This window comes from Girardinichthys multiradiatus, chromosome 4 (genome assembly GCF_021462225.1).
Source record: "Girardinichthys multiradiatus isolate DD_20200921_A chromosome 4, DD_fGirMul_XY1, whole genome shotgun sequence".
In the NCBI taxonomy this organism is placed as follows: domain Eukaryota; kingdom Metazoa; phylum Chordata; class Actinopteri; order Cyprinodontiformes; family Goodeidae; genus Girardinichthys; species Girardinichthys multiradiatus.
The window spans coordinates 17,922,906-17,937,555 of NC_061797.1; the positions used below are offsets into that span (position 1 = coordinate 17,922,906).

The 14,650-nt window shown below is 40.2% G+C and overlaps 2 long non-coding RNA genes across 2 annotated transcripts; both read right to left on the minus strand.

The window, feature by feature from the left end:
- Window positions 1-3,901: 3,901 nt before the first annotated feature.
- LOC124867347 lies at window positions 3,902-11,736 on the minus strand. Its single transcript, XR_007038024.1, has 3 exons — window positions 11,616-11,736; window positions 6,579-6,694; window positions 3,902-5,875 (listed from the first exon to the last, which is right to left on the minus strand). It is a non-coding gene; the product is annotated as an uncharacterized LOC124867347 (long non-coding RNA).
- LOC124867349 lies at window positions 6,985-10,391 on the minus strand. The gene is made up of 2 exons (XR_007038025.1): window positions 9,508-10,391; window positions 6,985-9,268 (listed from the first exon to the last, which is right to left on the minus strand). It is a non-coding gene; the product is annotated as an uncharacterized LOC124867349 (long non-coding RNA).
- Window positions 11,737-14,650: the final 2,914 nt, after the last annotated feature.

The window sequence follows — 14,650 nt, forward strand, 5'->3', positions numbered from 1 at the left end:
AAGTTCTTGTTATTCACAAAAGAGAAAATCATCCCTTTTGTCCCTCAAGCTTACAGTTTCAGGTTTCCCCTTACATCTGAAACTAGGACTCACAGTGTCTTGATAATACCACATTATACTACATCTGGTATGCCTCTACATAATCCATATTTATCTGTTTTAATTTCAGTTTTTGCATGACAACATCTTTCCCTTGTGAATAATACACAATTAGTCTAACCATATGTCTCCTTATGAAAGACTCACTGGCACAAAGGACATGAACTGCATTCAGATTTTGCATTTCAATCTTAGTGTTCTGCAGGTAACAGCTGGTCTTCAGAACTTAGGTGCAGAGTTTATGTTTGTTTTACTAAAATGTCTTTCTGAAAGTTGACTGGAAACTGAGCAAGCACTCAGATTGGTCATGCGCAACAAAGATGACACAGTGTAAAGATTTCCAACTATAGTTTAAATTTTTGAGATTATTGCAATCACTGTCTACATTTACATGACACACTTCTCTTCATATAATGTTTTAGAAAAAAGGCGAATTTGGGTTTCAAAATTTTACTTGTTTTTAACAGCTTTCCTTTTTAATGTTGATATCACCGTAATAGCTGAAATCTAGAATAAGCATTTGTTTAGTTTGCTCACACACACACACACGCACATCCTTGTTTTACTATCTTTATGAGGACTTTTCATTGACTTCTTTTGACTTCCATTCATTTTCATTCATTTCTATGGCCTAACCCTGACTCTGACTCTACCCCACCCCTAACCATTACCAATGCATACTGAACCCTAACCCTAACCTAAACTCAGTTTACACCTTAGTCCAACCCAAGAACAGCATTTAAAAAAGTGAGGACCAGAAAAATTGCATGTAAAATACAAAACATTGTTCGCACTCAGCAGCAAGTACAAGAACACACATCCACACACACACATCGTGTATATTTGGCTAATTGTGTGGCATCTGACAGGATCTCAAACCATTAAGTTTTAATAATGATGAAATGACAAGGTTGGGCTTTTTCCCCCAGATCAGTTCACAGTGGTGATTTAGGAGGCTTACAAAGGTGGTCAAATGGGAGATTGATAATGGCTGTGTGCTATAAATAGCTGTTTGATTTTGAACTTTACTGTCACTGGGGCTCAACGAGTGTTTGCCCCGTAACTTAAATATACAGTAATGACACAGTCACAAACACTAAATAGGCATAACATTATATCCCCCTGACTAATAATGTGTTGGTCCTATTTTTGCTGCCAAACCAGCCTCGACTCATCAAGGTATGGACTCCATTGAACATGTGAAGGTTGTCTGTAGTGTCTGGCACAAAGTTGTTGACAACAGATATTTTAGGTCCTGAAAGATGAGGTGAGGGCTCTGTGGATTGGATTTGTTTGTCCAGCTTATCCCACAGATGTTTGATGTAGATGTAGAACATTTGGAGGCCACATTAACACTTCAACTTTGTTGTGCTCCTCAAGCTTCCTGAACTATTTGTCCTTTGTGGCAAATAATATAGCCTACTGAAAGAGGCAACAATCATTGGGGAATTTAGCAATGCTAAGTGTGTGGTACATGTCAAAGTAACATCCACATAGATGGCAGGACCCAAGGTTTTTAGGCATTACACTGACCTACTGACTTCAATGTTTCCCATAGTGCACCCTGGTGCCATGTGTTCCCCTGGTAAGCAATGGATCAGAATCAGCTTTATTGGCCAAGATTGTGTGCACAAATCTTACTTTGGTTTCAAGCACACATCAAGCAGACATTAAGTATAAATACATAAAATTTAGAAGAAATAAAATAGGGACTAAAAGTAACAGCATTCGTGTGTGTGTGTGTGTGTGTGTGTGTGTGTGTGTGTGTGTGAGTGTTTGTGGACAGCCATTATTTGTAATAAGGAAAAGGGAGAGGTAGGTTATGGTAATGCAAATTTGTTTATTTTGTTTTACATTATAGTAGCTGACTACTCAGGCTATGTTTTGCAAAAACGCTCTGAGGAGCTGACCTAAGAGTAAAAGTCTAAACAGTCCAGGATGTATGGGGTCTGCAGAGATGTTAGCTGTGCTTTTCTCAACTAATGCACACCTGACCTCATGTGCTCATAATTGGCTATTTTGTCGGAGGGCAGGGGTCAAACTGTGTTGCACTGTGTATACTGACATCTCTCTATCAGATCCAGGATTAACTTATTGAGTATTTTGACCTACCATGACCCCATTCCCAGTTTACCACATTTGCTTCCTTGTTTGACTTTTGACAGATCCTTACCGCTGCAGACTGGAATGTATCAAAGGAGCTGCAGTTTTGGAGATGATCTGTCTAGCCAGAACAATTTAGCCATTATCAATCAATTCTTAAGCTTTTTCCTGCTTTTAACACATAATGGAGAAAATGATTACATCCTCCCTAACATATCCTTCCTGCTAACAGTCCAATAATGCAAAGAGTATATATATATATATATATGTATATATATATATATATATATATATATATATATATATATATATATATATATGTATATATATATATATATATATATATATATATATATATATATGTATATATATATATATATATATATATATATATATATAGTTATTCCCGGGGAGAGAATAGGACAAACAGACTGATGAACCTTACAACCTTAAAAACACATTACGTCATCCATTGTTGGTCCCAAACCTTCTGGGATGGCTCAGTCTAGGTTAGTCCCCTTTTCAGAGTAATTGTTTTCCCAGTCGGTTCTTAGGTTGACCTCCTTGCCTGCACAGTTTTTCCAGTATTAGGGCTGCAAATGCTCTTCGGCAGGGCACCCTTAATGGAATTACTTCTTCTCGAGTGGTGTCATGTGATATTACTGAAAACAGTGCAACATTACACTTAATGAAGCAAGATTTTCATCAATGTATCTTAACATTGTTAGGTGCCTTCATGAAAAAAACCCTTTTATCATTTCCACCTATTCTAAATCACACAAATTGTATCGGTAGCTTTTGTTAGGATAAAGCATCGATTCCCCTGAGTCTGTCAAAGAAGGTCTGCGAGGTTTTTTTTTCAATTTGTTTTTCATTCTGCTCAATGATTGATCTTTTTGATTGTGAAGGCTGTTTTCTGCTGTGAATGAAAATGCAGTGAACCCAGCAAAAAGGCGACATTCCTGCTGCACAGAGAGAGGACCGGTGGCCTTTCTCGGACTCTCAACTGTCTAGACTAAAAACTTAAAATCCAGGTAAATGTCAGGTGGTTTTGAAGAATGCAGAGGCTACATTTCACCCCTCTTTATTTCACGTTTTTTCCTCCGTTGTCTTCTTTCATTGCTCTCCCTCTATGACGTCTGTCTCTAATGTCAGTGCCTGCAGGGTGAGTAGCTCAGTGTGATCTTTCTCCCTTCATCTGTGGGTACACTCCTTTCTTCCTTTTCAGTTCTCTCCTCACACTCCCCTCTTCACTTTGCTTCTGTGATTTGCCCCCCGCCCCCCTCCTTCTTGTTTCATAAGCGCAGATATACCTCTCTCTGTCACTCTTTGTCTGAATTTAGAAAGAGATGAAAATCACTAAGCTCTGAATTATGCGGCTCTGGTAAAGGTCACAGTCCTAATCATCCTGAATGACTGCGAGTGGAACCAGCGGCAGTCATTAGCCGCAATCTGTCAGGAACTAAACCAAAAACGGATCCCGAGAACAAATTTTTTACAAAGTAAGAACCAACTATATTTGGTGGGACAAAAGTTTATTCATTTGTTGATAAAAAAAAGTTCAAAGTATGCACATGTGGGGAGATGTAAGTGTATAATTAAAAAAGACGTGTTCTAATAGCTTGCTGAAACAGGATTTTATTGTTTATTGTGGGAAAAACTTCCCTGGGTCAACACAATAAAAAACAATAAAGGGAGATATCAATAACATGAGAGTGCCAGAAAAAATTTAAAGGGCATTTAACAGACACAAGATGGTTTGTTACACAAAACCATCTGGTTGCTTCTTCATGAAAATGGCTTCATAAAGGGGAACATTTGTCAAAAATGTATTGCAGAAATTACCAAGTGACTGCATGAGGCATCTCTTTAGTCAATCAAACACAAATCTCAACAAATTACATCAATAAGCCACAGCAAGTAAGGAGAGTCAGTCAAAATGAGATATAAAGAAAATATATCCTGCCATAAGCTAACAGCTGAGGGCAATGAGACCCATTACACAGAAGATATTTTCATATAAAACAAGAAAATGTATTGATTACGTATTTGATTTCAGCATTATTTATGCAGATTATCTCTAAAACATACACATGGGGGGGATGAACACATCTTGCATTTTCCATTTGCAAAACAAACTAATCACATTAGAAATGCAATATTATGTACTCATTAAGTTAGGGAACTCTTTGGACTTGAGTGTTTGATGAATTTGTGCATTCCTGTAATCACTTGCCTTGATGTTTTTTTGCATCAAAGCTTATGAAACATAGAATATTCATTTCTACAGCTTTCTTTACTTAGGGTTTCTATTGGGTTTGACTGCTATTAGATGGGGTTGTTACCGACTTCACAAGAAGGGGCTGGTGGTTTTTGCATAAACTTGCATGCAGACTTACAGGCAGTTCTCCCCAAATTCCACTAGCATGAAAGGTGTGTTACCAGAAGAGGCTAACACACTGGATAAGATTTACAGTCACATCAAGCTGGGTTACAAAGCTAGGACACCTGGACCAGTCTGACCACTTGTTCCTGTTTTTTAGTCCTGATTACGTCACCCTTCAGGAAAACTGCTCTTACCATCACAAAAAATTGACAAAACTTGGCCAAGGGAAGTATTCCATCATCTGCAGGATGGTTCAACAGTACCTACTGAGAGATTTTTGAAGACCTGGAGGTTTCTATTAACAGTGTTCTATGTTACACAAAGACCTGCATAGACACTGTCACAGTGGGTACATGTTTTAAACAAACTGTTTTTAGCAAACTGATCTTATGCAATAATCATATAGCTTTTTCTCAATTGTATTGTACTCATGACACAGACAATAAAGGATATTTTATTTTATTCTAATCTTATATATTCCAAATAAAGGGTTATATCTTTTGTCTAAGTGGAAAAAGTTGACAGATTTGTTTATTAACCTTCACCATAGCTAGTATATCAACTGAACATTCATTCTGTAGCATGAACATTTGGACTTTAACTTATCAAGACTCTTTGTTTTCTGGCCCACTTCAGATGATCGCTTGATTTATTATTAAGCCTAAATAAACTCTTAGTTAGCCAAAGCAAGGCATCTTTCTTAAAGAATCGCGCTAGTCTCCCAAAATAATGATGTTTTCCAGACATTCTAAAATGTTACAGTATCCTTGTATTTGAAGCCACTGGCAGCAGTCCTGGTCTCTTTTATTAGACAAATTAAGTAATCATAAAGCTTAAGTTTATTTAATTTTAAACAAAATAATTTATTTTGGATCATGGTTAGACTGAATACTAAACCTTCAGTATGCCAAAATTCAGTGTAAACCGGATTTCGTTAAATAGATTTATGTGTTTAAAATACCAATCATGTGCAAAGCAACCCCTAGCAGACAGTGTTTTAGCTAAAGTTCACATCTGTGAAGATCTTTAAGGTCACAGAGAAAGAACACTTCTTTACTCATTGAGCTCACTTGCTGGACAATATGATACATCTCCAGTCACCAAAAGTGTATTGGTTGATAGGTTCTGGTTGATATGATTTGGCTGGAACTGCAATTCCTGTTGTAATAGGGGTCATCTGAACCTCAAAAACAGCAAGGTTTCCAAACAACTCAGACTCAATTGTGTCACCAGTACTTGTTCCATCTTTGAAGCTGCAGTTTGTCTTGCATCGCATCCTTTGCTTGTCTGGAAAAAGTGGGAGAGAACAATACAGAAGATAAACTAATAAGTGCCACATTTGGACATTAAATGGATTATTGTGTCTACACAGCTTATCAATACCAACAAACCATTTAATAAATGTATTCTTTGAAAGAGCCATGTTCACTTAAAATGATGGGCAATCCATCTCAAGCAACAAACTGCTGGTATGCATCTTTTTTTTTTTGGTAATTATTTTGAACCCACAAAATTAACTGAAAACCTACACATTATTTCCGAACAGTTTTAGCTAATAGTGATGACTGCCGATGATTTATATTAAAATATAAAGTTTTAAAATCTAATTTTGTTAATCATTAAATACCACCATAATCTTTTTTCACACTTGTTATTTCACATCATTGACTATTTTATTTACTGTTGTGAGTTAGTTTATTCAACAGTCTGACCAAAATTCCAGTGACTTCTACAGTGGTTAGTTTCTAAAGTGCTGTAAAATATAAAGTAAAATATAAAGACAAGCTGTTAAAATTTAACTTTTATGCTGCACCATCTTTGAATATTTAACGTTTTTACTAATCAAGGTCAAAAATAAAAGCACTATCACGGAAAGCAGCACCCCAGTAGTAGGGTTCAAATTACATTAGAAGAATGCGGATGTTCGCTATGGGCAATATGTTGCATGGGTTTTGTGACCATTTTAATTTATTTTTGAAAGTCCACTTACTTAGTATATATATCACGTTCAACAAAAGAAGAAAATCACCAGATCCCTTAAATGTCCTCAGCCTGGTCAGTGACAAGTCAGAAGGGACGGACATTTAAAAACTTTGGCAGGAACGCCTACAGAGGAACAAAATAAAATAAAAACAAACTTATTGACAGTAAGAGTTGCCAATACTGTGCAAAGCTTCCTCTCTGGTTTTATGTTTTGCTTTCACAGTGGTTTAGATTAGGACAGTATTGACATTTTCTGATGTCTAGATTTTGTCAAATTGTGTGGCCAGTACAGACCTGACTGGAGTTTTGGAGAGACTTTGTCATGTGGTAAAAATATTGTAAATCAGTACAATTATGTAACGGGAGATCAGAAGACCCGAAATTTCAGCCGGATACAACTGATAAGATTCAAACCACCAAAGGAAACCACGAGCGGTAGGCAAATGGACCTCTGGAGACAGACAGACTGATTAGTGGCAGAGTAAGAAACTGAGAATATAGCAAAACTCAGAAGTAAAGCCACAACCTTTTCAGAATCCCCGAGATGATCAGGAAACTTAATTTCAACTCCTCAGTGTGATCGTCAAGAGGCAGCAGGGCTATGTCACACTGGCTGTCAGGTTTGCAAACCCAGTGACTGAGCAGAAGGCGGTGGTCAGGGGACAGGAACAGGATCAGAGCCGGGAGGACAGAATCAGGTGACAGGATCCGAGGGAGAGGCTTGAAACGTGGGTCGGGGCACAGAAGCGAGGTCATAAAGGGAGAGGGAGATTCAGGCATACGGATCCAAAGGTTAGGCATAGAGGGTTGGTCAGGAGGCAGAAGTAAGGTCGTTTGTCCAGAAAGCAGAAGCCAATGAAGTATCCGACGTGGGCAAGGCAGAGCAGGGAAATCCGTCAATCAAAATGAGATCAGGTCAGGCAGACAGGAAAGGAAGGAATGCTGGGACGTGACGTAGGGTTTGACCCGGGACACACGGAACGTAGGATGAATTTTAATGGAGCATGGCCACTGAAGGTGAACTGCCACCGGGTTCACCACTTTGGCTATGGGAAAAGGTCCATTGAAGCAAGGTGTTAGTTTCTTGCTTTCCACTCGTAGAGGGAGATCTTTGGTGGAGAGCCAAACCTTTTGACCAAATTGATATGCTGGAGCCAGAGTGTGTCGGCAATTAGCAGCCCTGGATTGCACCTCCGACATGGCAGACATAGTTCTCTTGGCTTTCTTCCATATGCGTTGGCGCCTCATGGCAGCAACGTGTGCAGACAGGACCTTGGCCTCCCTTTACTGGAGGGTGAACACCAGTGGCTGGAATCCATAAACAATGTAGAACGGAGAAGACAGAGAAGACAAGTGAAAATCAGACGACAGACTGACAGAGACTCCCAACATCGAGAAGAATTCCTTCCAAAAACGGGAGACGAACTGAGGACCCGTGTCCGACACAATGTTGGTGGGCAGACCATGGAGGCGAAATCCACCAGAGCAAGTATTTCCTCTATCTCTTTGGCTGAAGGAAATTTCTGAAGAGCAACGAAATGAACCATCTTGGAAAAACTGTCTACGACAGTGAGGATGACAGTGTTATTGCTGGATGCGGGCAAACCTGTGACAAAGTCCATTGTGATGTGAGACCAGGAACGTGACAGAATGGGAAGCAGTCACAGCAACCCCGAAGGTGGGCATCTAGAGGCCTTGGCTTGACTGCATTGATGACAAGCTGTGACAAATTCCTTGACGCCCATAGTCAGGGTTGGCCACCAAAACTGAACCAACTGTAGAGTCTTGTTGATTCCTGGGTGACAAAACAGATATGACTTATGGCAGAACAAAAGTACTTTTGGGATCAGATGATCAGGTACGAACAGGCAGTCCTTGGGGCATGAGTCCGGAGTTTGATGTCTTGGATGACTTTTTGACCTCCTTTTCCAGTTCCATCATTGTGATTGAAATTCTTACAGAATCTGGGAGAATGAAGTCCTCCGCACCACTGGTCGTAGAATCAGATTTCTCATAAATGTGGGAAAGTGCATCATGCTTCACGCTCTTGGTCCCGGGTCTCTAAGCTAGAGAAAAGTTAAATCATCCAAAAAACAGAACCCACCCGGCTTGTCTGGGGTTAAGTATTTTGGTGAATGCCTTATCGTTCCACTCAAAACAAGTTTTGGATGAAGTGAGAGCATGGAGAGTAAAAGCAACCTGACTGTAGTTGCGAATGAAATGGCGGTAAAAATTAGCAAAACCCAGAAACCTTTGCAATTGCTTGCAGTCAGATGGTGTGGGCCATTCAGAGACGGCTGTGGTGTTGGCAGGGTCCATGGTTATTTGATTGTAGGAGATAACAAAACCCAAAAAAGATGTAGTGGTGGTGTGAAACAAACAGGTGATTTTGGAGGAGACGCAGGAGTACAGACCGGACATGGAGCTTGTGGGACTCTAGAGAGTGCAAAAAAAAAATCAAAATATCATCCAGATAAACAAACACATAATGTCCCACCATGTTCCTGAGTACATTGTTAACCAATGCTTAAAAGACAGCTGGAGCATTGGTCAGACCAAATCGCATCACTAAGTATTCATAATGCCCATTAGGGGTGTTGAATGCAGTCTTACATTTGTCCCCTTCGCTGATGCGGACAAGATGATGGGTGTTTCAAAGATCCAATTACGTGAAGTACTTCACCCCCTGAATAAGATCTAAAGAAGAATTTATTAGGGGTAGAGGATAATGGTTCTTTACTGTTACATCATTGAGACCACTGTAATGGGTGGTCTCAGAGATCTGTCCTTCTTGCCCACAAAAAAGAATTCAGCTCCGGAAGGGGAGGATGAAGGACAAAGGATGTCCGCTTTTAAAGAGTCCGCTACGTAGGTTTTCATGGCTAGAGTCTCAGGAGCAGACAGAGAATTAAGGTGCCCCCTAGGGGGTGACGTACCTGGGAGCAAATCAATGCCACAATCATAAGGTCTATGAGAAGGAAGTTCAGATGTTCTAGGTTTGTTGAATACTTCCTTAAGATCAAGGTATTCAACAGGAGCCTTAGCCAGGTCCAGGTAGGTCTCCTCTATGGAGCTGACGACCTCTGGGGGAGGACAAGCAGAAAGTAAACATGAAGCCAAACATGTCGAAGACCAACCCAAGATTGTGTTATTCTGCCAGTCAATATGAGGGTTGTGCTTCCTCAACCAGGTGGCCCCTAGAACGATGGATAACTAAGGAGATTGAATTATGATGAAGGTGAGCTCCTCATGGTGATTTCCCCCAATTGACAAACTGATGCTCCCTGTTATATGAGCAGTACTGGACAAATTATGTCCATTGAAAACCAAAACATTGCACAAGGAAGGGGCTGGGATGAGTTTGATGTCCAGCTCCTTAGCAAATTACTCATCTATGATCTCAGTGTCTGCTCCAGAATCAATGAACACTGAGACCTGGTGAGAAACTGAAGAGAGCATGAGGTTAGCAGGAAAGGGTTTTGAGGACGAGAAGGAGGAAACGCTACTTTGGCTTAGCAAGGTGGTTCTCTGACCTTTCTTCAAACAGTTAGAAATCTTGTTACCCTTATCCCCAGAGTAGAAACATAGGTTGAGTAATCTCCGGCGGGATCGTTCAGTCTCAGATAGCTTGGTGTGACCCAGTTGCATGGGGTTGGAATCAGCTGAGCATTCTGGAGAAATGGGATTGTTTGAGTCCGATGAATGAGGGGTTAATACTCTAGGAAAAGACTGGGCCTCCCAATGACCTCCCTCTCTTATTTCTATGAGACACAGAATAATGCGAGTCGCTAAATCTTCTAACTTTTTCAAAGATTTAGGATAGTCACGAGTAGCAAGCTCATCTCTAATTCATTAAGACCTTGCATGAACACATCCATAAGTGCCTCCTGATTCCAATGACTATCAGTAGCAATAAGGTGGAAGTCGATAATGTACTGTGTCACTCTTTTCTTGGCTTGTTTTAGAGAAAGTGTGCCTCTTGCTGCTTCACGCTGAGGAAGAACAGGATCAAAATTTCTTATCAGCTCTTTAGAGAAAGCAGCAAATGGGTGACATGAAACAGACCTGTTCTGCCATTCTGCAGTACCCAGTTGTTTGTCTCTGCCTGCCAGAAGTGAAATCACAAAAGACACTTTTGACCTTTCTGTAGGAAATGATGTGGGCTGGGGCTCAAAGTGAATCTCACATTGGATTAAGAAGGCTCTGCACTGATCAGGGTCTCCTTTAAACAGTTCGGGCGGAATCGAACGGGGCACCCTGGTGGCCGTAACTGGTGCAGCAGCCTGGGAGCTGGTTTCAGGAAGCTGAGAGATCTGGGGAAGAGAAGACAGATTATGTAACAACCCCAGAATCTCATTCCTGCATCAAGTCGAGAAATTGAATTTTCAACTCCTGCACTCCCGCTATTGTGCCAGTGAAGGGTCCATTTTGGCCAGATTTTTCTTTATCAGGTAGTTCAGAAGACCTGAAATTTTAGCTGGTTACAACTGATAAGATTCAACCCACCAAAGGAAACCACCAGCGGTCGGCACAGGAGCCTCTGGAGGCAGACAGACTGGTTAGTGGCTGAGCGAAGAACTGAGAATATAGCAAAACTCAGAAGTAAAGCCACTAACCACTTCAGAATCCCCGAGATGATCAAGAAAAACTGAATTTCGGCTTCTCAGTGTGATCGTCAGGAGGCAGCAGGGCTACGTCACACTGGCTGTCAGGTTTGCAAACCCAGTGACTGAGCAGAAAGCGGTGGTCAGGGGACCGAAACAGGGTCAGAATTTGGAGGACAGAATCAGGCGACAGGATCCAAGGGAGAAGCTTAAATCGCGGGTTGGGGCACAGAAGCAAGGTCATGAACAGGGAGGCAGATTCAGGCATAGGGATCCAAAGGTTAGGCAGAGAGGGTTGGTCAGGAGGCAGAAGCAAGGTCGTTTGTCCAGAAAGTAGAAGTCAATGAAGTATCAGACGTGGGCAAGGCAGAGCAGGGAAGTCCATGAATCAAAACGAGTGCAGGCAGACAGGCAAGGAAGGAATGCTGGATACTACTCACACAAAGGCCTTCAAAAATCTGGCAATGATTGCCTGACAGAAAGCTGCTTAAAAGGCAGTAGCACAGGTGGAGCAGGTAAGGTGGTTAGGGATCTGGCAGGGCAGGAGCAGGTGGAAGCAATCCTCCTGATTGCTGCAGCACAGAGCAAGAAGACAGAGATGGTGCAGACAAATACTGCAGAAACACACAATTATTTAAAAAAAGTTAAGGGTGCTATTTAGGAATGGGCTGAGTAAGATCTTAATGACATTTATTACTTAAAAAGTATTAATTCATTTGGAGTTGATCAATATATGATTTGACTTCAATGAATCATGGAGGTAAAACAGCCAAAATCTCTATGTAGAAGTGCAACTGGTGAAAAAATAGGTTTTGACGGGAACCCCGACTCAACATGATATGTGCATTACTGTCTGATGGGCCCCACCCATTTAAAATATTCTGTAGTCCATGTATTCTTCGCAAGCTTGGTGTTGAGTGAAGCTCTGTTAGACTTTCCATCTAGGACCAATGTGTGTTTAAGACTTTTCTTTTCAATGTGCCTGGTTCTGAACCCAAAGTGAGGAACCTCCGCACGCCATAAAAAACAAGCCCAGCTAGTCTTTGTAGGAGTGACCCACAGTCAGACGGATCAACTGAAGGAGCCAAAGCAATAATGCCTCGGACAAATGAAGAACTGACATTCCTTCTTTTTTCCATCTGCCTAACTCTCTTATCCCAAAATTACAGGTAGGACATAAAACTTCTAATTAGACAGTAAAAATAATCTTCCTTTTCACATCTGGGAGTTAAACAGATACTTGATAACTTTAAGTTTTTTTATTTAGTTTTATTTTCTATAAAAAAGCTCCAGTTTCATTCTATGTCTTATTTAGCTAAGGGTCTGTAGATAACAAATACATGTCTGCCTTATTCATTGTTTCCTTGCTCTTCCTAGTTAAAGTTCCTTGCTTCATTTTATTATTCTTTATAAGTTCCTTAGTGATAGACATTAGTGCATTATTTTAAACATAAAATTTCTCGCTGTAATCTTTATTGTTAGGTTTGTCATTCTTTTAGTAAATACTATAAAACGTATAGTGTTCTTTAAAAAGAGCATTCACTTGAAGCTAAATGGAAAGGTCAAGAATTCATCTTCAAATCAAATATTTTTAATTGATAAACTATGATTGAATTTTTGATAACTAGTGAAATTAACTTAAACCTGTTTACCAAACCAGCAATGTGTGTCATCAAATTAAGAGTTGCTGTTAGCCGCTGGCAGGCTCACGCTTTTACCAGTATGTCAGTCAGCCAGCTTTCTAGCAGTCCTCCCATCGTCTTCCTGATAGCTCTCTATCAACTCCCTGATGCTATCTATTACTATAGCTTGGTATCACTCCATCACCTCTGCAGCGCATCTTCTCCATCTCTCAGAAGCTCCCCGACCTTCCTCCTTTTACCACCTTGCAGCTTTCATGATCTCCCTCTCTTTTACTGTAGTGTGTGGATCGATAGGTTAGTGTTGTGTTGAATGTCAGGCCATCTGACAGAGGACATAGCAGGCTCTAGAGAGAAGCCAGGGGACACAGCTTGACTTGATGTCCCCCCAGTGTCAGAAGGATGGTTGTGGCAGGGAATGTGCAGGTAGGACCCTGTATGTGCCCGTCCATTGATTGTCATGAGCCGCTTTACACATGCAGTCCAGGGCAAGTAAAAGTCAGGGGAGAGTGACCCTAAATGAAACATGATGAAGTACAGATATAATGTTAAGCCAAAGCAGCAAAGGGCATTCATGGCAGAGACTGTGGTAATCATTTTTTACAAGCAGACACTCAATCACATGGGACTCTCAGGGTGTCGCTGCAAGCATGTGCTCCGCAGTATGTAGGATTTATTACTGGCTAAAGCAAAGTTTTGTAGCAGACCAACACCTCTCTGTGGTGAGACTAATTTCCCATTTGTCCCTTACTTTCTTTGTTTCTTTAAGGCTGTCCACTCTTTTTCCTCGACCCCAAAATAATGAGTCCTGTTCCACTCTTTTAACTGCCCCAGACACATGTTCAGACTCCCTGATTTCCTGGGTTCAATTTGTGGCCAAGACACTGTGCTCAAATGTACTTTCCCCCTGATGGAAGAAAAATGTCATTCTGACATTTTCTGTGTCTGATCCAAGCTAAAATCTCCATTAACTGTTCCAGGAAAAGACTCGCTCTCATCATGTCTGACTGTTATAATGAAGCCCACTAAATCTGGGTTATGTGCACTTTATATACATTAATATTTCTAAGGAAAACTAATCTAAAATAAAATAACACATAACATAAACTATGGATAAGAAATGCAAATAGAATACAGATATGAATGGATAAAGTATGTTTTCATTGAGTATTCTGTGTTTCAATATAATCCAGTTTTTGAAATGTAAAATCAGTTATCTGTGAGAGAAAGCAACAGGGATTTAGGGGGACTTACAAGGCAGAGTAATTTCCTTCAGTTTTTGAAACCATTTTTGTCCCACTTTGTTTATTTCTGAGCTGGATTTACAAAGCAGTTTGCACGAATTACATGCACGAGCAATACTGCAAATCAACTCCAGCATATTGATGCAATTTGCACCTATTTTTGGTCCCAGTTCCCTCTTCAACCACAAAAACAAAGATGCAGAACTGAAATGCTCTATCTTCTTTTTTATTATCTGAATTAACCCTTGAAAATTTTTGGAACTATCAAATCCCATTTAAAATCCATGTTTATACTACACTGCTCTTGCAATTTAATTTCTATGTAAAATTTGTTTTCATTCATTCATAATTATGTCAAAGTTACAAAGAAATACTTAAGCTTGATTACTTTATTTTAATTTTCAATTGATAATTAAAAACATTGTTGGATTTTAATTGCAGAGGGCTGTGCACCCTCTGTGCCTGACATCATCCCCCCCACTCCCCCACCACAGAAAAGTGCGCTCCAACCAGGTCACATAATCCAGACAGATCTACAATTTTGAAACTTTTTACTCAGAATGCAAAACAACTGTTGGTCTGTTTCACTAT